At 40.1% G+C, this 25,937-nt stretch overlaps 62 non-coding genes across 62 annotated transcripts; all 62 read right to left on the bottom strand.

Annotated features, from left to right (window-relative positions):
• Window positions 1–401: 401 nt before the first annotated feature.
• Trnar-ccu (transfer RNA arginine (anticodon CCU)) lies at window positions 402–492 on the bottom strand. Its single transcript is given in 2 exon segments — window positions 402–437; window positions 456–492. It is a non-coding gene; the product is annotated as a tRNA-Arg (tRNA).
• A 233-nt stretch (window positions 493–725) lies between these two features.
• On the bottom strand, window positions 726–816 carry Trnar-ccu (transfer RNA arginine (anticodon CCU)). Its single transcript is given in 2 exon segments — window positions 726–761; window positions 780–816. It is a non-coding gene; the product is annotated as a tRNA-Arg (tRNA).
• A 227-nt stretch (window positions 817–1,043) lies between these two features.
• Window positions 1,044–1,134, bottom strand: Trnar-ccu (transfer RNA arginine (anticodon CCU)). The gene is given in 2 exon segments: window positions 1,044–1,079; window positions 1,098–1,134. It is a non-coding gene; the product is annotated as a tRNA-Arg (tRNA).
• A 227-nt stretch (window positions 1,135–1,361) lies between these two features.
• Window positions 1,362–1,452, bottom strand: Trnar-ccu (transfer RNA arginine (anticodon CCU)). Its single transcript is given in 2 exon segments — window positions 1,362–1,397; window positions 1,416–1,452. It is a non-coding gene; the product is annotated as a tRNA-Arg (tRNA).
• Window positions 1,453–1,679: 227 nt separating this feature from the next.
• On the bottom strand, window positions 1,680–1,770 carry Trnar-ccu (transfer RNA arginine (anticodon CCU)). Its single transcript is given in 2 exon segments — window positions 1,680–1,715; window positions 1,734–1,770. It is a non-coding gene; the product is annotated as a tRNA-Arg (tRNA).
• Window positions 1,771–2,003: 233 nt separating this feature from the next.
• Trnar-ccu (transfer RNA arginine (anticodon CCU)) lies at window positions 2,004–2,094 on the bottom strand. The gene is given in 2 exon segments: window positions 2,004–2,039; window positions 2,058–2,094. It is a non-coding gene; the product is annotated as a tRNA-Arg (tRNA).
• Window positions 2,095–2,327: 233 nt separating this feature from the next.
• Window positions 2,328–2,418, bottom strand: Trnar-ccu (transfer RNA arginine (anticodon CCU)). Its single transcript is given in 2 exon segments — window positions 2,328–2,363; window positions 2,382–2,418. It is a non-coding gene; the product is annotated as a tRNA-Arg (tRNA).
• A 227-nt stretch (window positions 2,419–2,645) lies between these two features.
• On the bottom strand, window positions 2,646–2,736 carry Trnar-ccu (transfer RNA arginine (anticodon CCU)). The gene is given in 2 exon segments: window positions 2,646–2,681; window positions 2,700–2,736. It is a non-coding gene; the product is annotated as a tRNA-Arg (tRNA).
• A 227-nt stretch (window positions 2,737–2,963) lies between these two features.
• Trnar-ccu (transfer RNA arginine (anticodon CCU)) lies at window positions 2,964–3,054 on the bottom strand. Its single transcript is given in 2 exon segments — window positions 2,964–2,999; window positions 3,018–3,054. It is a non-coding gene; the product is annotated as a tRNA-Arg (tRNA).
• Window positions 3,055–3,281: 227 nt separating this feature from the next.
• On the bottom strand, window positions 3,282–3,372 carry Trnar-ccu (transfer RNA arginine (anticodon CCU)). Its single transcript is given in 2 exon segments — window positions 3,282–3,317; window positions 3,336–3,372. It is a non-coding gene; the product is annotated as a tRNA-Arg (tRNA).
• A 233-nt stretch (window positions 3,373–3,605) lies between these two features.
• Window positions 3,606–3,696, bottom strand: Trnar-ccu (transfer RNA arginine (anticodon CCU)). Its single transcript is given in 2 exon segments — window positions 3,606–3,641; window positions 3,660–3,696. It is a non-coding gene; the product is annotated as a tRNA-Arg (tRNA).
• A 227-nt stretch (window positions 3,697–3,923) lies between these two features.
• Trnar-ccu (transfer RNA arginine (anticodon CCU)) lies at window positions 3,924–4,014 on the bottom strand. Its single transcript is given in 2 exon segments — window positions 3,924–3,959; window positions 3,978–4,014. It is a non-coding gene; the product is annotated as a tRNA-Arg (tRNA).
• A 227-nt stretch (window positions 4,015–4,241) lies between these two features.
• Trnar-ccu (transfer RNA arginine (anticodon CCU)) lies at window positions 4,242–4,332 on the bottom strand. Its single transcript is given in 2 exon segments — window positions 4,242–4,277; window positions 4,296–4,332. It is a non-coding gene; the product is annotated as a tRNA-Arg (tRNA).
• Window positions 4,333–4,565: 233 nt separating this feature from the next.
• On the bottom strand, window positions 4,566–4,656 carry Trnar-ccu (transfer RNA arginine (anticodon CCU)). Its single transcript is given in 2 exon segments — window positions 4,566–4,601; window positions 4,620–4,656. It is a non-coding gene; the product is annotated as a tRNA-Arg (tRNA).
• Window positions 4,657–4,889: 233 nt separating this feature from the next.
• Window positions 4,890–4,980, bottom strand: Trnar-ccu (transfer RNA arginine (anticodon CCU)). Its single transcript is given in 2 exon segments — window positions 4,890–4,925; window positions 4,944–4,980. It is a non-coding gene; the product is annotated as a tRNA-Arg (tRNA).
• A 227-nt stretch (window positions 4,981–5,207) lies between these two features.
• Window positions 5,208–5,298, bottom strand: Trnar-ccu (transfer RNA arginine (anticodon CCU)). Its single transcript is given in 2 exon segments — window positions 5,208–5,243; window positions 5,262–5,298. It is a non-coding gene; the product is annotated as a tRNA-Arg (tRNA).
• Window positions 5,299–5,525: 227 nt separating this feature from the next.
• On the bottom strand, window positions 5,526–5,616 carry Trnar-ccu (transfer RNA arginine (anticodon CCU)). Its single transcript is given in 2 exon segments — window positions 5,526–5,561; window positions 5,580–5,616. It is a non-coding gene; the product is annotated as a tRNA-Arg (tRNA).
• Window positions 5,617–5,843: 227 nt separating this feature from the next.
• Window positions 5,844–5,934, bottom strand: Trnar-ccu (transfer RNA arginine (anticodon CCU)). The gene is given in 2 exon segments: window positions 5,844–5,879; window positions 5,898–5,934. It is a non-coding gene; the product is annotated as a tRNA-Arg (tRNA).
• A 233-nt stretch (window positions 5,935–6,167) lies between these two features.
• Window positions 6,168–6,258, bottom strand: Trnar-ccu (transfer RNA arginine (anticodon CCU)). The gene is given in 2 exon segments: window positions 6,168–6,203; window positions 6,222–6,258. It is a non-coding gene; the product is annotated as a tRNA-Arg (tRNA).
• A 227-nt stretch (window positions 6,259–6,485) lies between these two features.
• On the bottom strand, window positions 6,486–6,576 carry Trnar-ccu (transfer RNA arginine (anticodon CCU)). Its single transcript is given in 2 exon segments — window positions 6,486–6,521; window positions 6,540–6,576. It is a non-coding gene; the product is annotated as a tRNA-Arg (tRNA).
• A 227-nt stretch (window positions 6,577–6,803) lies between these two features.
• Trnar-ccu (transfer RNA arginine (anticodon CCU)) lies at window positions 6,804–6,894 on the bottom strand. The gene is given in 2 exon segments: window positions 6,804–6,839; window positions 6,858–6,894. It is a non-coding gene; the product is annotated as a tRNA-Arg (tRNA).
• A 227-nt stretch (window positions 6,895–7,121) lies between these two features.
• Window positions 7,122–7,212, bottom strand: Trnar-ccu (transfer RNA arginine (anticodon CCU)). Its single transcript is given in 2 exon segments — window positions 7,122–7,157; window positions 7,176–7,212. It is a non-coding gene; the product is annotated as a tRNA-Arg (tRNA).
• Window positions 7,213–7,445: 233 nt separating this feature from the next.
• On the bottom strand, window positions 7,446–7,536 carry Trnar-ccu (transfer RNA arginine (anticodon CCU)). Its single transcript is given in 2 exon segments — window positions 7,446–7,481; window positions 7,500–7,536. It is a non-coding gene; the product is annotated as a tRNA-Arg (tRNA).
• A 227-nt stretch (window positions 7,537–7,763) lies between these two features.
• On the bottom strand, window positions 7,764–7,854 carry Trnar-ccu (transfer RNA arginine (anticodon CCU)). Its single transcript is given in 2 exon segments — window positions 7,764–7,799; window positions 7,818–7,854. It is a non-coding gene; the product is annotated as a tRNA-Arg (tRNA).
• Window positions 7,855–8,081: 227 nt separating this feature from the next.
• Window positions 8,082–8,172, bottom strand: Trnar-ccu (transfer RNA arginine (anticodon CCU)). The gene is given in 2 exon segments: window positions 8,082–8,117; window positions 8,136–8,172. It is a non-coding gene; the product is annotated as a tRNA-Arg (tRNA).
• Window positions 8,173–8,405: 233 nt separating this feature from the next.
• Trnar-ccu (transfer RNA arginine (anticodon CCU)) lies at window positions 8,406–8,496 on the bottom strand. The gene is given in 2 exon segments: window positions 8,406–8,441; window positions 8,460–8,496. It is a non-coding gene; the product is annotated as a tRNA-Arg (tRNA).
• A 233-nt stretch (window positions 8,497–8,729) lies between these two features.
• On the bottom strand, window positions 8,730–8,820 carry Trnar-ccu (transfer RNA arginine (anticodon CCU)). Its single transcript is given in 2 exon segments — window positions 8,730–8,765; window positions 8,784–8,820. It is a non-coding gene; the product is annotated as a tRNA-Arg (tRNA).
• Window positions 8,821–9,047: 227 nt separating this feature from the next.
• On the bottom strand, window positions 9,048–9,138 carry Trnar-ccu (transfer RNA arginine (anticodon CCU)). Its single transcript is given in 2 exon segments — window positions 9,048–9,083; window positions 9,102–9,138. It is a non-coding gene; the product is annotated as a tRNA-Arg (tRNA).
• A 227-nt stretch (window positions 9,139–9,365) lies between these two features.
• On the bottom strand, window positions 9,366–9,456 carry Trnar-ccu (transfer RNA arginine (anticodon CCU)). Its single transcript is given in 2 exon segments — window positions 9,366–9,401; window positions 9,420–9,456. It is a non-coding gene; the product is annotated as a tRNA-Arg (tRNA).
• A 227-nt stretch (window positions 9,457–9,683) lies between these two features.
• Window positions 9,684–9,774, bottom strand: Trnar-ccu (transfer RNA arginine (anticodon CCU)). The gene is given in 2 exon segments: window positions 9,684–9,719; window positions 9,738–9,774. It is a non-coding gene; the product is annotated as a tRNA-Arg (tRNA).
• Window positions 9,775–10,007: 233 nt separating this feature from the next.
• Window positions 10,008–10,098, bottom strand: Trnar-ccu (transfer RNA arginine (anticodon CCU)). The gene is given in 2 exon segments: window positions 10,008–10,043; window positions 10,062–10,098. It is a non-coding gene; the product is annotated as a tRNA-Arg (tRNA).
• A 227-nt stretch (window positions 10,099–10,325) lies between these two features.
• Trnar-ccu (transfer RNA arginine (anticodon CCU)) lies at window positions 10,326–10,416 on the bottom strand. The gene is given in 2 exon segments: window positions 10,326–10,361; window positions 10,380–10,416. It is a non-coding gene; the product is annotated as a tRNA-Arg (tRNA).
• A 227-nt stretch (window positions 10,417–10,643) lies between these two features.
• Trnar-ccu (transfer RNA arginine (anticodon CCU)) lies at window positions 10,644–10,734 on the bottom strand. Its single transcript is given in 2 exon segments — window positions 10,644–10,679; window positions 10,698–10,734. It is a non-coding gene; the product is annotated as a tRNA-Arg (tRNA).
• A 233-nt stretch (window positions 10,735–10,967) lies between these two features.
• Window positions 10,968–11,058, bottom strand: Trnar-ccu (transfer RNA arginine (anticodon CCU)). Its single transcript is given in 2 exon segments — window positions 10,968–11,003; window positions 11,022–11,058. It is a non-coding gene; the product is annotated as a tRNA-Arg (tRNA).
• A 233-nt stretch (window positions 11,059–11,291) lies between these two features.
• On the bottom strand, window positions 11,292–11,382 carry Trnar-ccu (transfer RNA arginine (anticodon CCU)). The gene is given in 2 exon segments: window positions 11,292–11,327; window positions 11,346–11,382. It is a non-coding gene; the product is annotated as a tRNA-Arg (tRNA).
• A 227-nt stretch (window positions 11,383–11,609) lies between these two features.
• Window positions 11,610–11,700, bottom strand: Trnar-ccu (transfer RNA arginine (anticodon CCU)). Its single transcript is given in 2 exon segments — window positions 11,610–11,645; window positions 11,664–11,700. It is a non-coding gene; the product is annotated as a tRNA-Arg (tRNA).
• A 227-nt stretch (window positions 11,701–11,927) lies between these two features.
• Window positions 11,928–12,018, bottom strand: Trnar-ccu (transfer RNA arginine (anticodon CCU)). The gene is given in 2 exon segments: window positions 11,928–11,963; window positions 11,982–12,018. It is a non-coding gene; the product is annotated as a tRNA-Arg (tRNA).
• A 227-nt stretch (window positions 12,019–12,245) lies between these two features.
• Trnar-ccu (transfer RNA arginine (anticodon CCU)) lies at window positions 12,246–12,336 on the bottom strand. Its single transcript is given in 2 exon segments — window positions 12,246–12,281; window positions 12,300–12,336. It is a non-coding gene; the product is annotated as a tRNA-Arg (tRNA).
• A 227-nt stretch (window positions 12,337–12,563) lies between these two features.
• Trnar-ccu (transfer RNA arginine (anticodon CCU)) lies at window positions 12,564–12,654 on the bottom strand. The gene is given in 2 exon segments: window positions 12,564–12,599; window positions 12,618–12,654. It is a non-coding gene; the product is annotated as a tRNA-Arg (tRNA).
• A 233-nt stretch (window positions 12,655–12,887) lies between these two features.
• On the bottom strand, window positions 12,888–12,978 carry Trnar-ccu (transfer RNA arginine (anticodon CCU)). The gene is given in 2 exon segments: window positions 12,888–12,923; window positions 12,942–12,978. It is a non-coding gene; the product is annotated as a tRNA-Arg (tRNA).
• Window positions 12,979–13,205: 227 nt separating this feature from the next.
• On the bottom strand, window positions 13,206–13,296 carry Trnar-ccu (transfer RNA arginine (anticodon CCU)). The gene is given in 2 exon segments: window positions 13,206–13,241; window positions 13,260–13,296. It is a non-coding gene; the product is annotated as a tRNA-Arg (tRNA).
• A 227-nt stretch (window positions 13,297–13,523) lies between these two features.
• Window positions 13,524–13,614, bottom strand: Trnar-ccu (transfer RNA arginine (anticodon CCU)). The gene is given in 2 exon segments: window positions 13,524–13,559; window positions 13,578–13,614. It is a non-coding gene; the product is annotated as a tRNA-Arg (tRNA).
• Window positions 13,615–13,841: 227 nt separating this feature from the next.
• Window positions 13,842–13,932, bottom strand: Trnar-ccu (transfer RNA arginine (anticodon CCU)). Its single transcript is given in 2 exon segments — window positions 13,842–13,877; window positions 13,896–13,932. It is a non-coding gene; the product is annotated as a tRNA-Arg (tRNA).
• Window positions 13,933–14,159: 227 nt separating this feature from the next.
• Trnar-ccu (transfer RNA arginine (anticodon CCU)) lies at window positions 14,160–14,250 on the bottom strand. The gene is given in 2 exon segments: window positions 14,160–14,195; window positions 14,214–14,250. It is a non-coding gene; the product is annotated as a tRNA-Arg (tRNA).
• A 227-nt stretch (window positions 14,251–14,477) lies between these two features.
• Window positions 14,478–14,568, bottom strand: Trnar-ccu (transfer RNA arginine (anticodon CCU)). The gene is given in 2 exon segments: window positions 14,478–14,513; window positions 14,532–14,568. It is a non-coding gene; the product is annotated as a tRNA-Arg (tRNA).
• Window positions 14,569–15,426: 858 nt separating this feature from the next.
• Trnar-ccu (transfer RNA arginine (anticodon CCU)) lies at window positions 15,427–15,517 on the bottom strand. The gene is given in 2 exon segments: window positions 15,427–15,462; window positions 15,481–15,517. It is a non-coding gene; the product is annotated as a tRNA-Arg (tRNA).
• A 227-nt stretch (window positions 15,518–15,744) lies between these two features.
• Trnar-ccu (transfer RNA arginine (anticodon CCU)) lies at window positions 15,745–15,835 on the bottom strand. Its single transcript is given in 2 exon segments — window positions 15,745–15,780; window positions 15,799–15,835. It is a non-coding gene; the product is annotated as a tRNA-Arg (tRNA).
• Window positions 15,836–16,684: 849 nt separating this feature from the next.
• Trnar-ccu (transfer RNA arginine (anticodon CCU)) lies at window positions 16,685–16,775 on the bottom strand. The gene is given in 2 exon segments: window positions 16,685–16,720; window positions 16,739–16,775. It is a non-coding gene; the product is annotated as a tRNA-Arg (tRNA).
• Window positions 16,776–17,320: 545 nt separating this feature from the next.
• Window positions 17,321–17,411, bottom strand: Trnar-ccu (transfer RNA arginine (anticodon CCU)). Its single transcript is given in 2 exon segments — window positions 17,321–17,356; window positions 17,375–17,411. It is a non-coding gene; the product is annotated as a tRNA-Arg (tRNA).
• Window positions 17,412–19,217: 1,806 nt separating this feature from the next.
• Trnar-ccu (transfer RNA arginine (anticodon CCU)) lies at window positions 19,218–19,308 on the bottom strand. Its single transcript is given in 2 exon segments — window positions 19,218–19,253; window positions 19,272–19,308. It is a non-coding gene; the product is annotated as a tRNA-Arg (tRNA).
• A 233-nt stretch (window positions 19,309–19,541) lies between these two features.
• Trnar-ccu (transfer RNA arginine (anticodon CCU)) lies at window positions 19,542–19,632 on the bottom strand. The gene is given in 2 exon segments: window positions 19,542–19,577; window positions 19,596–19,632. It is a non-coding gene; the product is annotated as a tRNA-Arg (tRNA).
• A 227-nt stretch (window positions 19,633–19,859) lies between these two features.
• Trnar-ccu (transfer RNA arginine (anticodon CCU)) lies at window positions 19,860–19,950 on the bottom strand. The gene is given in 2 exon segments: window positions 19,860–19,895; window positions 19,914–19,950. It is a non-coding gene; the product is annotated as a tRNA-Arg (tRNA).
• Window positions 19,951–20,177: 227 nt separating this feature from the next.
• On the bottom strand, window positions 20,178–20,268 carry Trnar-ccu (transfer RNA arginine (anticodon CCU)). Its single transcript is given in 2 exon segments — window positions 20,178–20,213; window positions 20,232–20,268. It is a non-coding gene; the product is annotated as a tRNA-Arg (tRNA).
• A 227-nt stretch (window positions 20,269–20,495) lies between these two features.
• Trnar-ccu (transfer RNA arginine (anticodon CCU)) lies at window positions 20,496–20,586 on the bottom strand. Its single transcript is given in 2 exon segments — window positions 20,496–20,531; window positions 20,550–20,586. It is a non-coding gene; the product is annotated as a tRNA-Arg (tRNA).
• Window positions 20,587–20,806: 220 nt separating this feature from the next.
• On the bottom strand, window positions 20,807–20,897 carry Trnar-ccu (transfer RNA arginine (anticodon CCU)). Its single transcript is given in 2 exon segments — window positions 20,807–20,842; window positions 20,861–20,897. It is a non-coding gene; the product is annotated as a tRNA-Arg (tRNA).
• Window positions 20,898–21,124: 227 nt separating this feature from the next.
• On the bottom strand, window positions 21,125–21,215 carry Trnar-ccu (transfer RNA arginine (anticodon CCU)). Its single transcript is given in 2 exon segments — window positions 21,125–21,160; window positions 21,179–21,215. It is a non-coding gene; the product is annotated as a tRNA-Arg (tRNA).
• A 1,178-nt stretch (window positions 21,216–22,393) lies between these two features.
• Window positions 22,394–22,484, bottom strand: Trnar-ccu (transfer RNA arginine (anticodon CCU)). The gene is given in 2 exon segments: window positions 22,394–22,429; window positions 22,448–22,484. It is a non-coding gene; the product is annotated as a tRNA-Arg (tRNA).
• Window positions 22,485–22,717: 233 nt separating this feature from the next.
• On the bottom strand, window positions 22,718–22,808 carry Trnar-ccu (transfer RNA arginine (anticodon CCU)). The gene is given in 2 exon segments: window positions 22,718–22,753; window positions 22,772–22,808. It is a non-coding gene; the product is annotated as a tRNA-Arg (tRNA).
• A 227-nt stretch (window positions 22,809–23,035) lies between these two features.
• On the bottom strand, window positions 23,036–23,126 carry Trnar-ccu (transfer RNA arginine (anticodon CCU)). The gene is given in 2 exon segments: window positions 23,036–23,071; window positions 23,090–23,126. It is a non-coding gene; the product is annotated as a tRNA-Arg (tRNA).
• A 227-nt stretch (window positions 23,127–23,353) lies between these two features.
• Window positions 23,354–23,444, bottom strand: Trnar-ccu (transfer RNA arginine (anticodon CCU)). The gene is given in 2 exon segments: window positions 23,354–23,389; window positions 23,408–23,444. It is a non-coding gene; the product is annotated as a tRNA-Arg (tRNA).
• Window positions 23,445–24,300: 856 nt separating this feature from the next.
• Trnar-ccu (transfer RNA arginine (anticodon CCU)) lies at window positions 24,301–24,391 on the bottom strand. Its single transcript is given in 2 exon segments — window positions 24,301–24,336; window positions 24,355–24,391. It is a non-coding gene; the product is annotated as a tRNA-Arg (tRNA).
• Window positions 24,392–24,618: 227 nt separating this feature from the next.
• Trnar-ccu (transfer RNA arginine (anticodon CCU)) lies at window positions 24,619–24,709 on the bottom strand. The gene is given in 2 exon segments: window positions 24,619–24,654; window positions 24,673–24,709. It is a non-coding gene; the product is annotated as a tRNA-Arg (tRNA).
• Between the last annotated feature and the right edge of the window lie 1,228 nt (window positions 24,710–25,937).

Below are 25,937 nucleotides of genomic sequence, written 5' to 3'. Positions count from 1 at the left end.
GCAAACTCGTACGTACTTGTACACTTTCAATATTTGTATTGTTTTAAAACTTAAAAACAAAGAAGAAGACCAAAAGAATGCATTACCCACGACGGGACTCGAACCCGCAATCCCCGGCTATCACCAATGTCTTAGTGTAGGAGGCCGGTGCCTTATCCATTGGTCCACGTGGGCTTGGTGAAATTCAGCCGTTTTCTATCCATGTGTTGACAAATGCTTTCAAACAGTGTGGAAACAAAACTACTTGATAGTCAGTGTTAGGATTTGTTGAAACTGGCGCCTGAAAATCTCAACACATTTTCTCATTTATATTCAATTGCAAACTCATACGTACTTGTACATTTTCAATATTTGTATTGTTTTAAAACTTAAAAACAAAGAAGAAGACCAAAAGAATGCATTACCCACGACGGGACTCGAACCCGCAATCCCCGGCTATCACCAGTGTGTTGGTGTAGGAGGCCGGTGCCTTATCCATTGGGCCACGTGGGCTTGGTGAAATTCAGCCGTTTTCTATCCATGTGTTGACAAATGCTTTCAAACAGTGTGGAAAGAAAACTACTTGATAGTCAGTGTTAGGATTTGTTGAAACTGGCGCCTGAAAATCTCAACACATTTTCTCATTTATATTCAATTGCAAATTCATACGTACTTGTACACTTTCAATATTTGTATTGTTTTAAAACTTAAAAACAAAGAAGAAGACCAAAAGAATGCATATGCACTACCCACGACGGGACTCGAACCCGCAATCCCCGGCTATCACCAGTGTCTTAGTGTAGGAGGCCGGTGCCTTATCCATTGGGCCACGTGGGCTTGGTGAAATTCAGCCGTTTTCTATCCATGTGTTGACAAATGCTTTCAAACAGTGTGGAAAGAAAACTACTTGATAGTCAGTGTTAGGATTTGTCAAACTTGACGCCTGAAAATCTCAACACATTTTCTCATTTATATTCAATTGCAAACTCGTACGTACTTGTACACTTTCAATATTTGTATTGTTTTAAAACTTAAAAACAAAGAAGAAGACCAAAAGAATGCATTACCCACGACGGGACTCGAACCCGCAATCCCCGGCTATCACCAATGTCTTAGTGTAGGAGGCCGGTGCCTTATCCATTGGGCCACGTGGGCTTGGTGAAATTCAGCCGTTTTCTATCCATGTGTTGACAAATGCTTTCAAACAGTGTGGAAACAAAACTACTTGATAGTCAGTGTTAGGATTTGTTGAAACTGGCGCCTGAAAATCTCAACACATTTTCTCATTTATATTCAATTGCAAACTCGTACGTACTTGTACACTTTCAATATTTGTATTGTTTTAAAACTTAAAAACAAAGAAGAAGACCAAAAGAATGCATTACCCACGACGGGACTCGAACCCGCAATCCCCGGCTATCACCAATGTCTTAGTGTAGGAGGCCGGTGCCTTATCCATTGGGCCACGTGGGCTTGGTGAAATTCAGCCGTTTTCTATCCATGTGTTGACAAATGCTTTCAAACAGTGTGGAAACAAAACTACTTGATAGTCAGTGTTAGGATTTGTTGAAACTGGCGCCTGAAAATCTCAACACATTTTCTCATTTATATTCAATTGCAAACTCATACGTACTTGTACACTTTCAATATTTGTATTGTTTTAAAACTTAAAAACAAAGAAGAAGACCAAAAGAATGCATTACCCACGACGGGACTCGAACCCGCAATCCCCGGCTATCACCAGTGTGTTGGTGTAGGAGGCCGGTGCCTTATCCATTGGGCCACGTGGGCTTGGTGAAATTCAGCCGTTTTCTATCCATGTGTTGACAAATGCTTTCAAACAGTGTGGAAAGAAAACTACTTGATAGTCAGTGTTAGGATTTGTTGAAACTAGCGCCTGAAAATCTCAACACATTTTCTCATTTATATTCAATTGCAAATTCATACGTACTTGTACACTTTCAATATTTGTATTGTTTTAAAACTTAAAAACAAAGAAGAAGACCAAAAGAATGCATATGCACTACCCACGACGGGACTCGAACCCGCAATCCCCGGCTATCACCAGTGTCTTAGTGTAGGAGGCCGGTGCCTTATCCATTGGGCCACGTGGGCTTGGTGAAATTCAGCCGTTTTCTATCCATGTGTTGACAAATGCTTTCAAACAGTGTGGAAAGAAAACTACTTGATAGTCAGTGTTAGGATTTGTTGAAACTAGCGCCTGAAAATCTCAACACATTTTCTCATTTATATTCAATTGCAAACTCATACGTACTTGTACACTTTCAATATTTGTATTGTTTTAAAACTTAAAAACAAAGAAGAAGACCAAAAGAATGCATATGCATTACCCACGACGGGACTCGAACCCGCAATCCCCGGCTATCACCAGTGTCTTAGTGTAGGAGGCCGGTGCCTTATCCATTGGGCCACGTGGGCTTGGTGAAATTCAGCCGTTTTCTATCCATGTGTTGACAAATGCTTTCAAACAGTGTGGAAAGAAAACTACTTGATAGTCAGTGTTAGGATTTGTTGAAACTGGCGCCTGAAAATCTCAACACATTTTCTCATTTATATTCAATTGCAAACTCATACGTACTTGTACACTTTCAATATTTGTATTGTTTTAAAACTTAAAAACAAAGAAGAAGACCGAAAGAATGCATTACCCACGACGGGACTCGAACCCGCAATCCCCGGCTATCACCAATGTCTTAGTGTAGGAGGCCGGTGCCTTATCCATTGGGCCACGTGGGCTTGGTGAAATTCAGCCGTTTTCTATCCATGTGTTGACAAATGCTTTCAAACAGTGTGGAAAGAAAACTACTTGATAGTCAGTGTTAGGATTTGTCAAACTTGACGCCTTAAAATCTCAACACATTTTCTCATTTATATTCAATTGCAAACTCATACGTACTTGTACACTTTCCATATTTGTATTGTTTTAAAACTTAAAAACAAAGAAGAAGACCAAAAGAATGCATTACCCACGACGGGACTCGAACCCGCAATCCCCGGCTATCACCAGTGTCTTAGTGTAGGAGGCCGGTGCCTTATCCATTGGGCCACGTGGGCTTGGTGAAATTCAGCCGTTTTCTATCCATGTGTTGACAAATGCTTTCAAACAGTGTGGAAAGAAAACTACTTGATAGTCAGTGTTAGGATTTGTTGAAACTGGCGCCTGAAAATCTCAACACATTTTCTCATTTATACTCAGTTGCAAACTCATACGTACTTCTACATTTTTAATATTTGTATTGTTTTAAAACTTAAAAACAAAGAAGAAGACCAAAAGAATGCATTACCCACGACGGGACTCGAACCCGCAATCCCCGGCTATCACCAATGTCTTAGTGTAGGAGGCCGGTGCCTTATCCATTGGGCCACGTGGGCTTGGTGAAATTCAGCCGTTTTCTATCCATGTGTTGACAAATGCTTTCAAACAGTGTGGAAAGAAAACTACTTGATAGTCAGTGTTAGGATTTGTTGAAACTAGCGCCTGAAAATCTCAACACATTTTCTCATTTATATTCAATTGCAAACTCATACGTACTTGTACACTTTCAATATTTGTATTGTTTTAAAACTTAAAAACAAAGAAGAAGACCAAAAGAATGCATATGCATTACCCACGACGGGACTCGAACCCGCAATCCCCGGCTATCACCAGTGTCTTAGTGTAGGAGGCCGGTGCCTTATCCATTGGGCCACGTGGGCTTGGTGAAATTCAGCCGTTTTCTATCCATGTGTTGACAAATGCTTTCAAACAGTGTGGAAAGAAAACTACTTGATAGTCAGTGTTAGGATTTGTTGAAACTGGCGCCTGAAAATCTCAACACATTTTCTCATTTATATTCAATTGCAAACTCATACGTACTTGTACACTTTCAATATTTGTATTGTTTTAAAACTTAAAAACAAAGAAGAAGACCGAAAGAATGCATTACCCACGACGGGACTCGAACCCGCAATCCCCGGCTATCACCAATGTCTTAGTGTAGGAGGCCGGTGCCTTATCCATTGGGCCACGTGGGCTTGGTGAAATTCAGCCGTTTTCTATCCATGTGTTGACAAATGCTTTCAAACAGTGTGGAAACAAAACTACTTGATAGTCAGTGTTAGGATTTGTTGAAACTGGCGCCTGAAAATCTCAACACATTTTCTCATTTATATTCAATTGCAAACTCATACGTACTTGTACACTTTCAATATTTGTATTGTTTTAAAACTTAAAAACAAAGAAGAAGACCAAAAGAATGCATTACCCACGACGGGACTCGAACCCGCAATCCCCGGCTATCACCAGTGTGTTGGTGTAGGAGGCCGGTGCCTTATCCATTGGGCCACGTGGGCTTGGTGAAAATCAGCCGTTTTCTATCCATGTGTTGACAAATGCTTTCAAACAGTGTGGAAAGAAAACTACTTGATAGTCAGTGTTAGGATTTGTTGAAACTAGCGCCTGAAAATCTCAACACATTTTCTCATTTATATTCAATTGCAAATTCATACGTACTTGTACACTTTCAATATTTGTATTGTTTTAAAACTTAAAAACAAAGAAGAAGACCAAAAGAATGCATATGAACTACCCACGACGGGACTCGAACCCGCAATCCCCGGCTATCACCAGTGTCTTAGTGTAGGAGGCCGGTGCCTTATCCATTGGGCCACGTGGGCTTGGTGAAATTCAGCCGTTTTCTATTCATGTGTTGACAAATGCTTTCAAACAGTGTGGAAAGAAAACTACTTGATAGTCAGTGTTAGGATTTGTTGAAACTAGCGCCTGAAAATCTCAACACATTTTCTCATTTATATTCAATTGCAAACTCATACGTACTTGTACACTTTCAATATTTGTATTGTTTTAAAACTTAAAAACAAAGAAGAAGACCAAAAGAATGCATATGCATTACCCACGACGGGACTCGAACCCGCAATCCCCGGCTATCACCAGTGTCTTAGTGTAGGAGGCCGGTGCCTTATCCATTGGGCCACGTGGGCTTGGTGAAATTCAGCCGTTTTCTATCCATGTGTTGACAAATGCTTTCAAACAGTGTGGAAAGAAAACTACTTGATAGTCAGTGTTAGGATTTGTTGAAACTGGCGCCTGAAAATCTCAACACATTTTCTCATTTATATTCAATTGCAAACTCATACGTACTTGTACACTTTCAATATTTGTATTGTTTTAAAACTTAAAAACAAAGAAGAAGACCGAAAGAATGCATTACCCACGACGGGACTCGAACCCGCAATCCCCGGCTATCACCAATGTCTTAGTGTAGGAGGCCGGTGCCTTATCCATTGGGCCACGTGGGCTTGGTGAAATTCAGCCGTTTTCTATCCATGTGTTGACAAATGCTTTCAAACAGTGTGGAAAGAAAACTACTTGATAGTCAGTGTTAGGATTTGTCAAACTTGACGCCTTAAAATCTCAACACATTTTCTCATTTATATTCAATTGCAAACTCATACGTACTTGTACACTTTCAATATTTGTATTGTTTTAAAACTTAAAAACAAAGAAGAAGACCAAAAGAATGCATTACCCACGACGGGACTCGAACCCGCAATCCCCGGCTATCACCAGTGTCTTAGTGTAGGAGGCCGGTGCCTTATCCATTGGGCCACGTGGGCTTGGTGAAATTCAGCCGTTTTCTATCCATGTGTTGACAAATGCTTTCAAACAGTGTGGAAAGACAACTACTTGATAGTCAGTGTTAGGATTTGTTGAAACTGGCGCCTGAAAATCTCAACACATTTTCTCATTTATACTCAGTTGCAAACTCATACGTACTTGTACATTTTTAATATTTGTATTGTTTTAAAACTTAAAAACAAAGAAGAAGACCAAAAGAATGCATTACCCACGACGGGACTCGAACCCGCAATCCCCGGCTATCACCAATGTCTTAGTGTAGGAGGCCGGTGCCTTATCCATTGGGCCACGTGGGCTTGGTGAAATTCAGCCGTTTTCTATCCATGTGTTGACAAATGCTTTCAAACAGTGTGGAAAGAAAACTACTTGATAGTCAGTGTTAGGATTTGTTGAAACTAGCGCCTGAAAATCTCAACACATTTTCTCATTTATATTCAATTGCAAACTCATACGTACTTGTACACTTTCAATATTTGTATTGTTTTAAAACTTAAAAACAAAGAAGAAGACCAAAAGAATGCATATGCATTACCCACGACGGGACTCGAACCCGCAATCCCCGGCTATCACCAGTGTCTTAGTGTAGGAGGCCGGTGCCTTATCCATTGGGCCACGTGGGCTTGGTGAAATTCAGCCGTTTTCTATCCATGTGTTGACAAATGCTTTCAAACAGTGTGGAAAGAAAACTACTTGATAGTCAGTGTTAGGATTTGTTGAAACTGGCGCCTGAAAATCTCAACACATTTTCTCATTTATATTCAATTGCAAACTCATACGTACTTGTACACTTTCAATATTTGTATTGTTTTAAAACTTAAAAACAAAGAAGAAGACCGAAAGAATGCATTACCCACGACGGGACTCGAACCCGCAATCCCCGGCTATCACCAATGTCTTAGTGTAGGAGGCCGGTGCCTTATCCATTGGGCCACGTGGGCTTGGTGAAATTCAGCCGTTTTCTATCCATGTGTTGACAAATGCTTTCAAACAGTGTGGAAAGAAAACTACTTGATAGTCAGTGTTAGGATTTGTCAAACTTGACGCCTTAAAATCTCAACACATTTTCTCATTTATATTCAATTGCAAACTCATACGTACTTGTACACTTTCCATATTTGTATTGTTTTAAAACTTAAAAACAAAGAAGAAGACCAAAAGAATGCATTACCCACGACGGGACTCGAACCCGCAATCCCCGGCTATCACCAGTGTCTTAGTGTAGGAGGCCGGTGCCTTATCCATTGGGCCACGTGGGCTTGGTGAAATTCAGCCGTTTTCTATCCATGTGTTGACAAATGCTTTCAAACAGTGTGGAAAGAAAACTACTTGATAGTCAGTGTTAGGATTTGTTGAAACTGGCGCCTGAAAATCTCAACACATTTTCTCATTTATACTCAGTTGCAAACTCATACGTACTTGTACATTTTTAATATTTGTATTGTTTTAAAACTTAAAAACAAAGAAGAAGACCAAAAGAATGCATTACCCACGACGGGACTCGAACCCGCAATCCCCGGCTATCACCAATGTCTTAGTGTAGGAGGCCGGTGCCTTATCCATTGGGCCACGTGGGCTTGGTGAAATTCAGCCGTTTTCTATCCATGTGTTGACAAATGCTTTCAAACAGTGTGGAAAGAAAACTACTTGATAGTCAGTGTTAGGATTTGTTGAAACTAGCGCCTGAAAATCTCAACACATTTTCTCATTTATATTCAATTGCAAACTCATACGTACTTGTACACTTTCAATATTTGTATTGTTTTAAAACTTAAAAACAAAGAAGAAGACCAAAAGAATGCATATGCATTACCCACGACGGGACTCGAACCCGCAATCCCCGGCTATCACCAGTGTCTTAGTGTAGGAGGCCGGTGCCTTATCCATTGGGCCACGTGGGCTTGGTGAAATTCAGCCGTTTTCTATCCATGTGTTGACAAATGCTTTCAAACAGTGTGGAAAGAAAACTACTTGATAGTCAGTGTTAGGATTTGTTGAAACTGGCGCCTGAAAATCTCAACACATTTTCTCATTTATATTCAATTGCAAACTCATACGTACTTGTACACTTTCAATATTTGTATTGTTTTAAAACTTAAAAACAAAGAAGAAGACCGAAAGAATGCATTACCCACGACGGGACTCGAACCCGCAATCCCCGGCTATCACCAATGTCTTAGTGTAGGAGGCCGGTGCCTTATCCATTGGGCCACGTGGGCTTGGTGAAATTCAGCCGTTTTCTATCCATGTGTTGACAAATGCTTTCAAACAGTGTGGAAACAAAACTACTTGATAGTCAGTGTTAGGATTTGTTGAAACTGGCGCCTGAAAATCTCAACACATTTTCTCATTTATATTCAATTGCAAACTCATACGTACTTGTACACTTTCAATATTTGTATTGTTTTAAAACTTAAAAACAAAGAAGAAGACCAAAAGAATGCATTACCCACGACGGGACTCGAACCCGCAATCCCCGGCTATCACCAGTGTGTTGGTGTAGGAGGCCGGTGCCTTATCCATTGGGCCACGTGGGCTTGGTGAAAATCAGCCGTTTTCTATCCATGTGTTGACAAATGCTTTCAAACAGTGTGGAAAGAAAACTACTTGATAGTCAGTGTTAGGATTTGTTGAAACTAGCGCCTGAAAATCTCAACACATTTTCTCATTTATATTCAATTGCAAATTCATACGTACTTGTACACTTTCAATATTTGTATTGTTTTAAAACTTAAAAACAAAGAAGAAGACCAAAAGAATGCATATGAACTACCCACGACGGGACTCGAACCCGCAATCCCCGGCTATCACCAGTGTCTTAGTGTAGGAGGCCGGTGCCTTATCCATTGGGCCACGTGGGCTTGGTGAAATTCAGCCGTTTTCTATTCATGTGTTGACAAATGCTTTCAAACAGTGTGGAAAGAAAACTACTTGATAGTCAGTGTTAGGATTTGTTGAAACTAGCGCCTGAAAATCTCAACACATTTTCTCATTTATATTCAATTGCAAACTCATACGTACTTGTACACTTTCAATATTTGTATTGTTTTAAAACTTAAAAACAAAGAAGAAGACCAAAAGAATGCATATGCATTACCCACGACGGGACTCGAACCCGCAATCCCCGGCTATCACCAGTGTCTTAGTGTAGGAGGCCGGTGCCTTATCCATTGGGCCACGTGGGCTTGGTGAAATTCAGCCGTTTTCTATCCATGTGTTGACAAATGCTTTCAAACAGTGTGGAAAGAAAACTACTTGATAGTCAGTGTTAGGATTTGTTGAAACTGGCGCCTGAAAATCTCAACACATTTTCTCATTTATATTCAATTGCAAACTCATACGTACTTGTACACTTTCAATATTTGTATTGTTTTAAAACTTAAAAACAAAGAAGAAGACCGAAAGAATGCATTACCCACGACGGGACTCGAACCCGCAATCCCCGGCTATCACCAATGTCTTAGTGTAGGAGGCCGGTGCCTTATCCATTGGGCCACGTGGGCTTGGTGAAATTCAGCCGTTTTCTATCCATGTGTTGACAAATGCTTTCAAACAGTGTGGAAAGAAAACTACTTGATAGTCAGTGTTAGGATTTGTCAAACTTGACGCCTTAAAATCTCAACACATTTTCTCATTTATATTCAATTGCAAACTCATACGTACTTGTACACTTTCAATATTTGTATTGTTTTAAAACTTAAAAACAAAGAAGAAGACCAAAAGAATGCATTACCCACGACGGGACTCGAACCCGCAATCCCCGGCTATCACCAGTGTCTTAGTGTAGGAGGCCGGTGCCTTATCCATTGGGCCACGTGGGCTTGGTGAAATTCAGCCGTTTTCTATCCATGTGTTGACAAATGCTTTCAAACAGTGTGGAAAGACAACTACTTGATAGTCAGTGTTAGGATTTGTTGAAACTGGCGCCTGAAAATCTCAACACATTTTCTCATTTATACTCAGTTGCAAACTCATACGTACTTGTACATTTTTAATATTTGTATTGTTTTAAAACTTAAAAACAAAGAAGAAGACCAAAAGAATGCATTACCCACGACGGGACTCGAACCCGCAATCCCCGGCTATCACCAATGTCTTAGTGTAGGAGGCCGGTGCCTTATCCATTGGGCCACGTGGGCTTGGTGAAATTCAGCCGTTTTCTATCCATGTGTTGACAAATGCTTTCAAACAGTGTGGAAAGAAAACTACTTGATAGTCAGTGTTAGGATTTGTTGAAACTAGCGCCTGAAAATCTCAACACATTTTCTCATTTATATTCAATTGCAAACTCATACGTACTTGTACACTTTCAATATTTGTATTGTTTTAAAACTTAAAAACAAAGAAGAAGACCAAAAGAATGCATATGCATTACCCACGACGGGACTCGAACCCGCAATCCCCGGCTATCACCAGTGTCTTAGTGTAGGAGGCCGGTGCCTTATCCATTGGGCCACGTGGGCTTGGTGAAATTCAGCCGTTTTCTATCCATGTGTTGACAAATGCTTTCAAACAGTGTGGAAAGAAAACTACTTGATAGTCAGTGTTAGGATTTGTTGAAACTGGCGCCTGAAAATCTCAACACATTTTCTCATTTATATTCAATTGCAAACTCATACGTACTTGTACACTTTCAATATTTGTATTGTTTTAAAACTTAAAAACAAAGAAGAAGACCGAAAGAATGCATTACCCACGACGGGACTCGAACCCGCAATCCCCGGCTATCACCAATGTCTTAGTGTAGGAGGCCGGTGCCTTATCCATTGGGCCACGTGGGCTTGGTGAAATTCAGCCGTTTTCTATCCATGTGTTGACAAATGCTTTCAAACAGTGTGGAAAGAAAACTACTTGATAGTCAGTGTTAGGATTTGTCAAACTTGACGCCTTAAAATCTCAACACATTTTCTCATTTATATTCAATTGCAAACTCATACGTACTTGTACACTTTCAATATTTGTATTGTTTTAAAACTTAAAAACAAAGAAGAAGACCAAAAGAATGCATTACCCACGACGGGACTCGAACCCGCAATCCCCGGCTATCACCAGTGTGTTGGTGTAGGAGGCCGGTGCCTTATCCATTGGGCCACGTGGGCTTGGTGAAATTCAGCCGTTTTCTATCCATGTGTTGACAAATGCTTTCAAACAGTGTGGAAAGAAAACTACTTGATAGTCAGTGTTAGGATTTGTTGAAACTAGCGCCTGAAAATCTCAACACATTTTCTCATTTATATTCAATTGCAAATTCATACGTACTTGTACACTTTCAATATTTGTATTGTTTTAAAACTTAAAAACAAAGAAGAAGACCAAAAGAATGCATATGCACTATCCACGACGGGACTCGAACCCGCAATCCCCGGCTATCACCAGTGTCTTAGTGTAGGAGGCCGGTGCCTTATCCATTGGGCCACGTGGGCTTGGTGAAATTCAGCCGTTTTCTATCCATGTGTTGACAAATGCTTTCAAACAGTGTGGAAAGAAAACTACTTGATAGTCAGTGTTAGGATTTGTTGAAACTAGCGCCTGAAAATCTCAACACATTTTCTCATTTATATTCAATTGCAAATTCATACGTACTTGTACACTTTCAATATTTGTATTGTTTTAAAACTTAAAAACAAAGAAGAAGACCAAAAGAATGCATATGCACTATCCACGACGGGACTCGAACCCGCAATCCCCGGCTATCACCAGTGTCTTAGTGTAGGAGGCCGGTGCCTTATCCATTGGGCCACGTGGGCTTGGTGAAATTCAGCCGTTTTCTATCCATGTGTTGACAAATGCTTTCAAACAGTGTGAAAAGAAAACTACTTGATAGTCAGTGTTAGGATTTGTCAAACTTGACGCCTTAAAATCTCAACACATTTTCTCATTTATATTCAATTGCAAACTCATACGTACTTGTACACTTTCAATATTTGTATTGTTTTAAAACTTAAAAACAAAGAAGAAGACCAAAAGAATGCATTACCCACGACGGGACTCGAACCCGCAATCCCCGGCTATCACCAGTGTCTTAGTGTAGGAGGCCGGTGCCTTATCCATTGGGCCACGTGGGCTTGGTGAAATTCAGCCGTTTTCTATCCATGTGTTGACAAATGCTTTCAAACAGTGTGGAAAGACAACTACTTGATAGTCAGTGTTAGGATTTGTTGAAACTGGCGCCTGAAAATCTCAACACATTTTCTCATTTATACTCAGTTGCAAACTCATACGTACTTGTACATTTTTAATATTTGTATTGTTTTAAAACTTAAAAACAAAGAAGAAGACCAAAAGAATGCATTACCCACGACGGGACTCGAACCCGCAATCCCCGGCTATCACCAATGTCTTAGTGTAGGAGGCCGGTGCCTTATCCATTGGGCCACGTGGGCTTGGTGAAATTCAGCCGTTTTCTATCCATGTGTTGACAAATGCTTTCAAACAGTGTGGAAAGAAAACTACTTGATAGTCAGTGTTTGGATTCGTCAAACTTGACGCCTGAAAATCTCAACACATTTTCTCATTTATATTCAATTGCAAACTCGTACGTACTTGTACACTTTCAATATTTGTATTGTTTTAAAACTTAAAAACAAAGAAGAAGACCAAAAGAATGCATTACCCACGACGGGACTCGAACCCGCAATTCCCGGCTATCACCAGTGTCTTAGTGTAGGAGGCCGGTGCCTTATCCATTGGGCCACGTGGGCTTGGTGAAATTCAGCCGTTTTCTATCCATGTATTGACAAATGCTTTCAAACAGTGTGGAAAGAAAACTACTTGATAGTCAGTGTTAGGATTTGTTGAAACTGGCGCCTGAAAATCTCAACACATTTTCTCATTTATATTCAATTGCAAACTCATACGTACTTGTACACTTTCAATATTTGTATTGTTTTAAAACTTAAAAACAAAGAAGAAGACCAAAAGAATGCATTACCCACGACGGGACTCGAACCCGCAATCCCCGGCTATCACCAGTGTGTTGGTGTAGGAGGCCGGTGCCTTATCCATTGGGCCACGTGGGCTTGGTGAAATTCAGCCGTTTTCTATCCATGTGTTGACAAATGCTTTCAAACAGTGTGGAAAGAAAACTACTTGATAGTCAGTGTTAGGATTTGTTGAAACTAGCGCCTGAAAATCTCAACACATTTTCTCATTTATATTCAATTGCAAATTCATACGTACTTGTACACTTTCAATATTTGTATTGTTTTAAAACTTAAAAACAAAGAAGAAGACCAAAAGAATGCATATGCACTATCCACGACGGGACTCGAACCCGCAATCCCCGGCTATCACCAGTGTCTTAGTGTAGGAGGCCGGTGCCTTATCCATTGGGCCACGTGGGCTTGGTGAAATTCAGCCGTTTTCTATCCATGTGTTGACAAATGCTTTCAAACAGTGTGGAAAGAAAACTACTTGATAGTCAGTGTTAGGATTTGTTGAAACTAGCGCCTGAAAATCTCAACACATTTTCTCATTTATATTCAATTGCAAACTCATACGTACTTGTACACTTTCAATATTTGTATTGTTTTAAAACTTAAAAACAAAGAAGAAGACCAAAAGAATGCATTACCCACGACGGGACTCGAACCCGCAATCCCCGGCTATCACCAATGTCTTAGTGTAGGAGGCCGGTGCCTTATCCATTGGGCCACGTGGGCTTGGTGAAATTCAGCCGTTTTCTATCCATGTGTTGACAAATGCTTTCAAACAGTGTGGAAAGAAAACTACTTGATAGTCAGTGTTAGGATTTGTCAAACTTGACGCCTTAAAATCTCAACACATTTTCTCATTTATATTCAATTGCAAACTCATACGTACTTGTACACTTTCAATATTTGTATTGTTTTAAAACTTAAAAACAAAGAAGAAGACCAAAAGAATGCATTACCCACGACGGGACTCGAACCCGCAATCCCCGGCTATCACCAGTGTCTTAGTGTAGGAGGCCGGTGCCTTATCCATTGGGCCACGTGGGCTTGGTGAAATTCAGCCGTTTTCTATCCATGTGTTGACAAATGCTTTCAAACAGTGTGGAAAGAAAACTACTTGATAGTCAGTGTTAGGATTTGTTGAAACTGGCGCCTGAAAATCTCAACACATTTTCTCATTTATATTCAGTTGCAAACTCATACGTACTTGTACATTTTTAATATTTGTATTGTTTTAAAACTTAAAAACAAAGAAGAAGACCAAAAGAATGCATTACCCACGACGGGACTCGAACCCGCAATCCCCGGCTATCACCAGTGTCTTAGTGTAGGAGGCCGGTGCCTTATCCATTGGGCCACGTGGGCTTGGTGAAATTCAGCCGTTTTCTATCCATGTGTTGACAAATGCTTTCAAACAGTGTGGAAAGACAACTACTTGATAGTCAGTGTTAGGATTTGTTGAAACTGGCGCCTGAAAATCTCAACACATTTTCTCATTTATACTCAGTTGCAAACTCATACGTACTTGTACATTTTTAATATTTGTATTGTTTTAAAACTTAAAAGCAAAGAAGAAGACCAAAAGAATGCATTACCCACGACGGGACTCGAACCCGCAATCCCCGGCTATCACCAATGTCTTAGTGTAGGAGGCCGGTGCCTTATCCATTGGGCCACGTGGGCTTGGTGAAATTCAGCCGTTTTCTATCCATGTGTTGACAAATGCTTTCAAACAGTGTGGAAAGAAAACTACTTGATAGTCAGTGTTAGGATTCGTCAAACTTGACGCCTGAAAATCTCAACACATTTTCTCATTTATATTCAATTGCAAACTCGTACGTACTTGTACACTTTCAATATTTGTATTGTTTTAAAACTTAAAAACAAAGAAGAAGACCAAAAGAATGCATTACCCACGACGGGACTCGAACCCGCAATTCCCGGCTATCACCAGTGTCTTAGTGTAGGAGGCCGGTGCCTTATCCATTGGGCCACGTGGGCTTGGTGAAATTCAGCCGTTTTCTATCCATGTATTGACAAATGCTTTCAAACAGTGTGGAAAGAAAACTACTTGATAGTCAGTGTTAGGATTTGTTGAAACTGGCGCCTGAAAATCTCAACACATTTTCTCATATAAAATTTTAATTGCAAACTCATACGTACTTGTACACTTTCAATATTTGTATTGTTTTAAAACTTAAAAACAAAGAAGAAGACCAAAAGAATGCATTACCCACGACGGGACTCGAACCCGAAATACCCGGCTATCACCAATGTTTTAGTGTAGGAGGCCGGTGCCTTATCCATTGGGCCACGTGGGCTTGGTGAAATTCAGCCGTTTTCTATCCATGTATTGACAAATGCTTTCAAACAGTGTGGAAAGAAAACTACTTGATAGTCAGTGTTAGGATTTGTTGAAACTGGCGCCTGAAAATCTCAACACATTTTCTCATTTATATTCAGTTGCAAACTCATACGTACTTGTACACTTTCAATATTTGTATTGTTTTAAAACTTAAAAACAAAGAAGAAGACCAAAAGAATGCATTACCCACGACGGGACTCGAACCCGCAATCCCCGGCTATCACCAATGTCTTAGCGTAGGAGGCCGGTGCCTTATTCATTGGGCCACGTGGGCTTGGTCGTTTTCTATCCATGTGCTGACAAATGCTTTTTTAAACAGTATGGAAACAAAACTAACTTGATAGTCAGTGTTAGGATTTGTTAAAACTGATGCCTGGAAACCTCAACACATTTTCTCAGGTATACTCAATTGCAAATTCATACAGGTTTGTACAGTTTCAATATTTATATTGTTTTAAAACTTAAAAACAAAGAAGAAGACCAAAAGAATGCATTACCCACGACGGGACTCGAACCCGCAATCCCCGGCTATCACCAGTGTCTTAGCGTAGGAGGCCGGTGCCTTATCCATTGGGCCACGTGGGCTTGGTGAAATTCAGCCGTTTTCTATCCATGTGTTGACAAATGCTTTCAAACAGTGTGGAAAGAAAACTACTTGATAGTCAGTGTTAGGATTTGTCAAACTTGACGCCTGAAAATCTCAACACATTTTCTCATTTATATTCAATTGCAAACTCGTACGTACTTGTACACTTTCCATATTTGTATTGTTTTAAAACTTAAAAACAAAGAAGAAGACCAAAAGAATGCATTACCCACGACGGGACTCGAACCCGCAATCCCCGGCTATCACCAGTGTCTTAGTGTAGGAGGCCGGTGCCTTATCCATTGGGCCACGTGGGCTTGGTGAAATTCAGCCGTTTTCTATCCATGTATTGACAAATGCTTTCAAACAGTGTGGAAAGAAAACTACTTGATAGTCAGTGTTAGGATTTGTTGAAACTGGCGCCTGAAAATCTCAACACATTTTCTCATTTATATTCAATTGCAAACTCATACGTACTTGTACACTTTCAATATTTGTATTGTTTTAAAACTTAAAAACAAAGAAGAAGACCAAAAGAATGCATTACCCACGACCGGACTCGAACCCGCAATCCCCGGCTATCACCAATGTCTTAGCGTAGGAGGCCGGTGCCTTATTCATTGGGCCACGTGGGCTTGGTCGTTTTCTATCCATGTGCTGAGAAATGCTTTTTTAAACAGTATGGAAACAAAACTAACTTGATAGCCAGTGTTAGGATTTGTTAAAACTGATGCCTGGAAACCTCAACACATTTTCTCAGGTATACTCAATTGCAAATTCATACAGGTTTGTACAGTTTCAATATTTATATTGTTTTAAAACTTAAAAACAAAGAAGAAGACCGAAAGAATGCATTACCCACGACGGGACTCGAACCCGCAATCCCCGGCTATCACCAATGTCTTAGCGTAGGAGGCCGGTGCCTTATTCATTGGGCCACGTGGGCTTGGTCGTTTTCTATCCATGTGCTGAGAAATGCTTTTTTAAACAGTATGGAAACAAAACTAACTTGATAGTCAGTGTTAGGATTTGTTAAAACTGATGCCTGGAAACCTCAACACATTTTCTCAGGTATACTCAATTGCAAATTCATACAGGTTTGTACAGTTTCAATATTTATATTGTTTTAAAACTTAAAAACAAAGAAGAAGACCAAAAGAATGCATTACCCACGACGGGACTCGAACCCGCAATCCCCGGCTATCACCAGTGTCTTAGCGTAGGAGGCCGGTGCCTTATCCATTGGGCCACGTGGGCTTGGTGAAATTCAGCCGTTTTCTATCCATGTGTTGACAAATGCTTTCAAACAGTGTGGAAAGAAAACTACTTGATAGTCAGTGTTAGGATTTGTCAAACTTGACGCCTGAAAATCTCAACACATTTTCTCATTTATATTCAATTGCAAACTCGTACGTACTTGTACACTTTCAATATTTGTATTGTTTTAAAACTTAAAAACAAAGAAGAAGACCAAAAGAATGCATTACCCACGACGGGACTCGAACCCGCAATCCCCGGCTATCACCAGTGTCTTAGTGTAGGAGGTTGGTGCCTTATCCATTGGCCCACATGGGCTTGGTGAAATTCAGCCGTTTTCTATCCATGTGTTGACAAATGCTTTCAAACAGTGTGGAAAGAAAACTACTTGATAGTCAGTGTTAGGATTTGTCAAACTTGACGCCTGAAAATCTCAACACATTTTCTCATTTATATTCAATTGCAAACTCGTACGTACTTGTACACTTTCAATATTTGTATTGTTTTAAAACTTAAAAACAAAGAAGAAGACCAAAAGAATGCATTACCCACGACGGGACTCGAACCCGCAATCCCCGGCTATCACCAGTGTCTTAGTGTAGGAGGCCGGTGCCTTATCCATTGGGCCACGTGGGCTTGGTGAAATTCAGCCGTTTTCTATCCATGTATTGACAAATGCTTTCAAACAGTGTGGAAAGAAAACTACTTGATAGTCAGTGTTAGGATTTGTTGAAACTGGCGCCTGAAAATCTCAACACATTTTCTCATTTATATTCAATTGCAAACTCATACGTACTTGTACACTTTCAATATTTGTATTGTTTTAAAACTTAAAAACAAAGAAGAAGACCAAAAGAATGCATTACCCACGACGGGACTCGAACCCGCAATCCCCGGCTATCACCAATGTCTTAGCGTAGGAGGCCGGTGCCTTATTCATTGGGCCACGTGGGCTTGGTCGTTTTCTATCCATGTGCTGAGAAATGCTTTTTTAAACAGTATGGAAACAAAACTAACTTGATAGTCAGTGTTAGGATTTGTTAAAACTGATGCCTGGAAACCTCAACACATTTTCTCAGGTATACTCAATTGCAAATTCATACAGGTTTGTACAGTTTCAATATTTATATTGTTTTAAAACTTAAAAACAAAGAAGAAGACCGAAAGAATGCATTACCCACGACGGGACTCGAACCCGCAATCCCCGGCTATCACCAGTGTCTTAGTGTAGGAGGTTGGTGCCTTATCCATTGGCCCACATGGGCTTGGTGAAATTCAGCCGTTTTCTATCCATGTGTTGACAAATGCTTTCAAACAGTGTGGAAAGAAAACTACTTGATAGTCAGTGTTAGGATTTGTTGAAACTGGCGCCTGAAAATCTCAACACATTTTCTCATATAAAATTTCAATTGCAAACTCATACGTACTTGTACACTTTCAATATTTGTATTGTTTTAAAACTTAAAAACAAAGAAGAAGGCCAAAAGAATGCATTACCCACGACGGGACTCGAACCCGCAATCCCCGGCTATCACCAATGTCTTAGCGTAGGAGGCCGGTGCCTTATTCATTGGGCCACGTGGGCTTGGTCGTTTTCTATCCATGTGCTGAGAAATGCTTTTTTAAACAGTATGGAAACAAAACTAACTTGATAGTCAGTGTTAGGATTTGTTAAAACTGATGCCTGGAAACCTCAACACATTTTCACAGGTATACTCCAATTGGAAATTCATACAGGTTTGTACAGTTTCAATATTTATATTGTTTTAAAACTTAAAAACAAAGAAGAAGACCAAAAGAATGCATTACCCACGACGGGACTCGAACCCGCAATCCCCGGCTATCACCAGTGTCTTAGTGTAGGAGGTTGGTGCCTTATCCATTGGGCCACGTGGGCTTGGTGAAATTCAGCCGTTTTCTATCCATGTATTGACAAATGCTTTCAAACAGTGTGGAAAGAAAACTACTTGATAGTCAGTGTTAGGATTTGTTGAAACTGGCGCCTGAAAATCTCAACACATTTTCTCATTTATATTCAATTGCAAACTCATACGTACTTGTACACTTTCAATATTTGTATTGTTTTAAAACTTAAAAACAAAGAAGAAGACCAAAAGAATGCATTACCCACAACGGGACTCGAACCCGAAATACCCGACTATCACCAATGTCTTTGTATAGGAGGCCGGTGCCTTATCCATTGGGCCACGTGGGCTTGGTGAAATTCAGCCGTTTTCTATCCATGTATTCACAAATGCTTTCAAACAGTGTGGAAAGAAAACTACTTGATAGTCAGTGTTAGGATTTGTTGAAACTGGCGCCTGAAAATCTCAACACATTTTCTCATTTATATTCAATTGCAAACTCATACGTACTTGTACACTTTCAATATTTGTATTGTTTTAAAACTTAAAAACAAAGAAGAAGACCAAAAGAATGCATTACCCACGACGGGACTCGAACCCGCAATCCCCGGCTATCACCAGTGTGTTGGTGTAGGAGGCCGGTGCCTTATCCATTGGGCCACGTGGGCTTGGTGAAATTCAGCCGTTTTCTATCCATGTGTTGACAAATGCTTTCAAACAGTGTGGAAAGAAAACTACTTGATAGTCAGTGTTAGGATTTGTTGAAACTAGCGCCTGAAAATCTCAACACATTTTCTCATTTATATTCAATTGCAAATTCATACGTACTTGTACACTTTCAATATTTGTATTGTTTTAAAACTTAAAAACAAAGAAGAAGACCAAAAGAATGCATATGCACTACCCACGACGGGACTCGAACCCGCAATCCCCGGCTATCACCAGTGTCTTAGTGTAGGAGGCCGGTGCCTTATCCATTGGGCCACGTGGGCTTGGTGAAATTCAGCCGTTTTCTATCCATGTGTTGACAAATGCTTTCAAACAGTGTGGAAAGAAAACTACTTGATAGTCAGTGTTAGGATTTGTTGAAACTGGCGCCTGAAAATCTCAACACATTTTCTCATTTATATTCAATATCAAACTCATACGTACTTGTACACTTTCAATATTTGTATTGTTTTAAAACTTAAAAACAAAGAAGAAGACCGAAAGAATGCATTACCCACGACGGGACTCGAACCCGCAATCCCCGGCTATCACCAATGTCTTAGTGTAGGAGGCCGGTGCCTTATCCATTGGGCCACGTGGGCTTGGTGAAATTCAGCCGTTTTCTATCCATGTGTTGACAAATGCTTTCAAACAGTGTGGAAAGAAAACTACTTGATAGTCAGTGTTAGGATTTGTCAAACTTGACGCCTTAAAATCTCAACACATTTTCTCATTTATATTCAATTGCAAACTCATACGTACTTGTACACTTTCAATATTTGTATTGTTTTAAAACTTAAAAACAAAGAAGAAGACCAAAAGAATGCATTACCCACGACGGGACTCGAACCCGCAATCCCCGGCTATCACCAGTGTCTTAGTGTAGGAGGCCGGTGCCTTATCCATTGGGCCACGTGGGCTTGGTGAAATTCAGCCGTTTTCTATCCATGTGTTGACAAATGCTTTCAAACAGTGTGGAAAGACAGCTACTTGATAGTCAGTGTTAGGATTTGTTGAAACTGGCGCCTGAAAATCTCAACACATTTTCTCATTTATATTCAGTTGCAAACTCATACGTACTTGTACATTTTCAATATTTGTATTGTTTTAAAACTTAAAAACAAAGAAGAAGACCAAAAGAATGCATTACCCACGACGGGACTCGAACCCGCAATCCCCGGCTATCACCAGTGTCTTAGTGTAGGAGGCCGGTGCCTTATCCATTGGGCCACGTGGGCTTCGTCGTTTTCTATCCATGTGCTGAGAAATGCTTTTTTAAACAGTATGGAAACAAAACTAACTTGATAGTCAGTGTTAGGATTTGTTAAAACTGATGCCTGGAAACCTCAACACATTTTCTCAGGTATACTCAATTGCAAATTCATACAGGTTTGTACAGTTTCAATATTTATATTGTTTTAAAACTTAAAAACAAAGAAGAAGACCAAAAGAATGCATTACCCACGACGGGACTCGAACCCGCAATCCCCGGCTATCACCAGTGTCTTAGCGTAGGAGGCCGGTGCCTTATCCATTGGGCCACGTGGGCTTGGTGAAATTCAGCCGTTTTCTATCCATGTGTTGACAAATGCTTTCAAACAGTGTGGAAAGAAAACTACTTGATAGTCAGTGTTAGGATTTGTCAAACTTGACGCCTGAAAATCTCAACACATTTTCTCATTTATATTCAATTGCAAACTCGTACGTACTTGTACACTTTCAATATTTGTATTGTTTTAAAACTTAAAAACAAAGAAGAAGACCAAAAGAATGCATTACCCACGACGGGACTCGAACCCGCAATCCCCGGCTATCACCAGTGTCTTAGTGTAGGAGGCCGGTGCCTTATCCATTGGGCCACGTGGGCTTGGTGAAATTCAGCCGTTTTCTATCCATGTATTGACAAATGCTTTCAAACAGTGTGGAAAGAAAACTACTTGATAGTCAGTGTTAGGATTTGTTGAAACTGGCGCCTGAAAATCTCAACACATTTTCTCATATAAAATTTCAATTGCAAACTCATACGTACTTGTACACTTTCAATATTTGTATTGTTTTAAAACTTAAAAACAAAGAAGAAGGCCAAAAGAATGCATTACCCACGACGGGACTCGAACCCGCAATCCCCGGCTATCACCAATGTCTTAGCGTAGGAGGCCGGTGCCTTATTCATTGGGCCACGTGGGCTTGGTCGTTTTCTATCCATGTGCTGAGAAATGCTTTTTTAAACAGTATGGAAACAAAACTAACTTGATAGTCAGTGTTAGGATTTGTTAAAACTGATGCCTGGAAACCTCAACACATTTTCACAGGTATACTCCAATTGGAAATTCATACAGGTTTGTACAGTTTCAATATTTGTATTGTTTTAAAACTTAAAAACAAAGAAGAAGACCAAAAGAATGCATTACCCACGACGGGACTCGAACCCGCAATCCCCGGCTATCACCAGTGTCTTAGTGTAGGAGGTTGGTGCCTTATCCATTGGGCCACGTGGGCTTGGTGAAATTCAGCCGTTTTCTATCCATGTGTTGACAAATGCTTTCAAACAGTGTGGAAAGAAAACTACTTGATAGTCAGTGTTAGGATTTGTTGAAACTGGCGCCTGAAAATCTCAACACATTTTCTCATTTATATTCAATTGCAAACTCATACGTACTTGTACACTTTCAATATTTGTATTGTTTTAAAACTTAAAAACAAAGAAGAAGACCAAAAGAATGCATTACCCACAACGGGACTCGAACCCGAAATACCCGACTATCACCAATGTCTTTGTATAGGAGGCCGGTGCCTTATCCATTGGGCCATGTGGGCTTGGTGAAATTCAGCCGTTTTCTATCCATGTATTGACAAATGCTTTCAAACAGTGTGGAAAGAAAACTACTTGATAGTCAGTGTTAGGATTTGTTGAAACTGGCGCCTGAAAATCTCAACACATTTTCTCATTTATATTCAATTGCAAACTCATACGTACTTGTACACTTTCAATATTTGTATTGTTTTAAAACTTAAAAACAAAGAAGAAGACCAAAAGAATTGCATTACCCACGACGGGACTCGAACCCGCAATCCCCGGCTATCACCAGTGTCTTAGTGTAGGAGGCCGGTGCCTTATCCATTGGGCCACGTGGGCTTGGTGAAATTCAGCCGTTTTCTATCCATGTGTTGACAAATGCTTTCAAACAGTGTGGAAAGAAAACTACTTGATAGTCAGTGTTAGGATTTGTTGAAACTAGCGCCTGAAAATCTCAACACATTTTCTCATTTATATTCAATTGCAAATTCATACGTACTTGTACACTTTCAATATTTGTATTGTTTTAAAACTTAAAAACAAAGAAGAAGACCAAAAGAATGCATATGCACTACCCACGACGGGACTCGAACCCGCAATCCCCGGCTATCACCAGTGTCTTAGTGTAGGAGGCCGGTGCCTTATCCATTGGGCCACGTGGGCTTGGTGAAATTCAGCCGTTTTCTATCCATGTGTTGACAAATGCTTTCAAACAGTGTGGAAAGAAAACTACTTGATAGTCAGTGTTAGGATTTGTTGAAACTGGCGCCTGAAAATCTCAACACATTTTCTCATTTATATTCAATATCAAACTCATACGTACTTGTACACTTTCAATATTTGTATTGTTTTAAAACTTAAAAACAAAGAAGAAGACCGAAAGAATGCATTACCCACGACGGGACTCGAACCCGCAATCCCCGGCTATCACCAGTGTCTTAGTGTAGGAGGCCGGTGCCTTATCCATTGGGCCACGTGGGCTTGGTGAAATTCAGCCGTTTTCTATCCATGTGTTGACAAATGCTTTCAAACAGTGTGGAAAGACAGCTACTTGATAGTCAGTGTTAGGATTTGTTGAAACTGGCGCCTGAAAATCTCAACACATTTTCTCATTTATATTCAGTTGCAAACTCATACGTACTTGTACACTTTCAATATTTGTATTGTTTTAAAACTTAAAAACAAAGAAGAAGACCAAAAGAATGCATTACCCACGACGGGACTCGAACCCGCAATCCCCGGCTATCACCAGTGTCTTAGTGTAGGAGGCCGGTGCCTTATCCATTGGGCCACGTGGGCTTGGTGAAATTCAGCCGTTTTCTATCCATGTGTTGACAAATGCTTTCAAACAGTGTGGAAAGACAACTACTTGATAGTCAGTGTTAGGATTTGTTGAAACTGGCGCCTGAAAATCTCAACACATTTTCTCATTTATACTCAGTTGCAAACTCATACGTACTTGTACATTTTTAATATTTGTATTGTTTTAAAACTTAAAAACAAAGAAGAAGACCAAAAGAATGCATTACCCACGACGGGACTCGAACCCGCAATTCCCGGCTATCACCAGTGTCTTAGTGTAGGAGGCCGGTGCCTTATCCAATGGGCCACGTGGGCTTGGTGAAATTCAGACGTTTTCTATCCATGTATTGACAAATGCTTTCAAACAGTGTGGAAAGAAAACTACTTGATAGTCAGTGTTAGGATTTGTTGAAACTGGCGCCTGAAAATCTCAACACATTTTCTCATTTATATTCAATTGCAAACTCATACGTACTTGTACACTTTCAATATTTGTATTGTTTTAAAACTTAAAAACAAAGAAGAAGACCAAAAGAATGCATTACCCACGACGGGACTCGAACCCGCAATCCCCGGCTATCACCAATGTCTTAGCGTAGGAGGCCGGTGCCTTATTCATTGGGCCACGTGGGCTTGGTCGTTTTCTATCCATGTGCTGAGAAATGCTTTTTTAAACAGTATGGAAACAAAACTAACTTGATAGTCAGTGTTAGGATTTGTTAAAACTGATGCCTGGAAACCTCAACACATTTTCTCAGGTATACTCAATTGCAAATTCATACAGGTTTGTACAGTTTCAATATTTATATTGTTTTAAAACTTAAAAACAAAGAAGAAGACCAAAAGAATGCATTACCCACGACGGGACTCGAACCCGCAATCCCCGGCTATCACCAGTGTCTTAGCGTAGGAGGCCGGTGCCTTATCCATTGGGCCACGTGGGCTTGGTGAAATTCAGCCGTTTTCTATCCATGTGTTGACAAATGCTTTCAAACAGTGTGGAAAGAAAACTACTTGATAGTCAGTGTTAGGATTTGTCAAACTTCACGCCTGAAAATCTCAACACATTTTCTCATTTATATTCAATTGCAAACTCGTACGTACTTGTACACTTTCAATATTTGTATTGTTTTAAAACTTAAAAACAAAGAAGAAGACCAAAAGAATGCATTACCCACGACGGGACTCGAACCCGCAATCCCCGGCTATCACCAGTGTCTTAGTGTAGGAGGCCGGTGCCTTATCCATTGGGCCACGTGGGCTTGGTGAAATTCAGCCGTTTTCTATCCATGTATTGACAAATGCTTTCAAACAGTGTGGAAAGAAAACTACTTGATAGTCAGTGTTAGGATTTGTTGAAACTGGCGCCTGAAAATCTCAACACATTTTCTCATATAAAGTTTTAATTGCAAACTCATACGTACTTGTACACTTTCAAAATTTGTATTGTTTTAAAACTTAAAAACAAAGAAGAAGACCAAAAGAATGCATTACCCACGACGGGACTCGAACCCGAAATACCCGACTATCACCAATGTCTTAGCGTAGGAGGCCGGTGCCTTATTCATTGGGCCACGTGGGCTTGGTCGTTTTCTATCCATGTGCTGAGAAATGCTTTTTTAAACAGTATGGAAACAAAACTAACTTGATAGTCAGTGTTAGGATTTGTTAAAACTGATGCCTGGAAACCTCAACACATTTTCTCAGGTATACTCAATTGCAAATTCATACAGGTTTGTACAGTTTCAATATTTATATTGTTTTAAAACTTAAAAACAAAGAAGAAGACCGAAAGAATGCATTACCCACGACGGGACTCGAACCCGCAATCCCCGGCTATCACCAGTGTCTTAGTGTAGGAGGTTGGTGCCTTATCCATTGGCCCACATGGGCTTGGTGAAATTCAGCCGTTTTCTATCCATGTGTTGACAAATGCTTTCAAACAGTGTGGAAAGAAAACTACTTGATAGTCAGTGTTAGGATTTGTTGAAACTGGCGCCTGAAAATCTCAACACATTTTCTCATTTATATTCAATTGCAAACTCATACGTACTTGTACACTTTCAATATTTGTATTGTTTTAAAACTTAAAAACAAAGAAGAAGACCAAAAGAATGCATTACCCACGACGGGACTCGAACCCGAAATACCCGACTATCACCAATGTCTTTGTATAGGAGGCCGGTGCCTTATCCATTGGGCCACGTGGGCTTGGTGAAATTCAGCCGTTTTCTATCCATGTATTGACAAATGCTTTCAAACAGTGTGGAAAGAAAACTACTTGATAGTCAGTGTTAGGATTTGTTGAAACTGGCGCCTGAAAATCTCAACACATTTTCTCATTTATATTCAATTGCAAACTCATACGTACTTGTACACTTTCAATATTTGTATTGTTTTAAAACTTAAAAACAAAGAAGAAGACCAAAAGAATGCATTACCCACGACGGGACTCGAACCCGCAATCCCCGGCTATCACCAATGTCTTAG

The sequence above is a fragment of the Haliotis asinina genome, chromosome 3 (assembly GCF_037392515.1).
Source record: "Haliotis asinina isolate JCU_RB_2024 chromosome 3, JCU_Hal_asi_v2, whole genome shotgun sequence".
Classification (NCBI taxonomy): domain Eukaryota; kingdom Metazoa; phylum Mollusca; class Gastropoda; order Lepetellida; family Haliotidae; genus Haliotis; species Haliotis asinina.
This window is presented reverse-complemented; position numbering and strand designations above follow the sequence as displayed.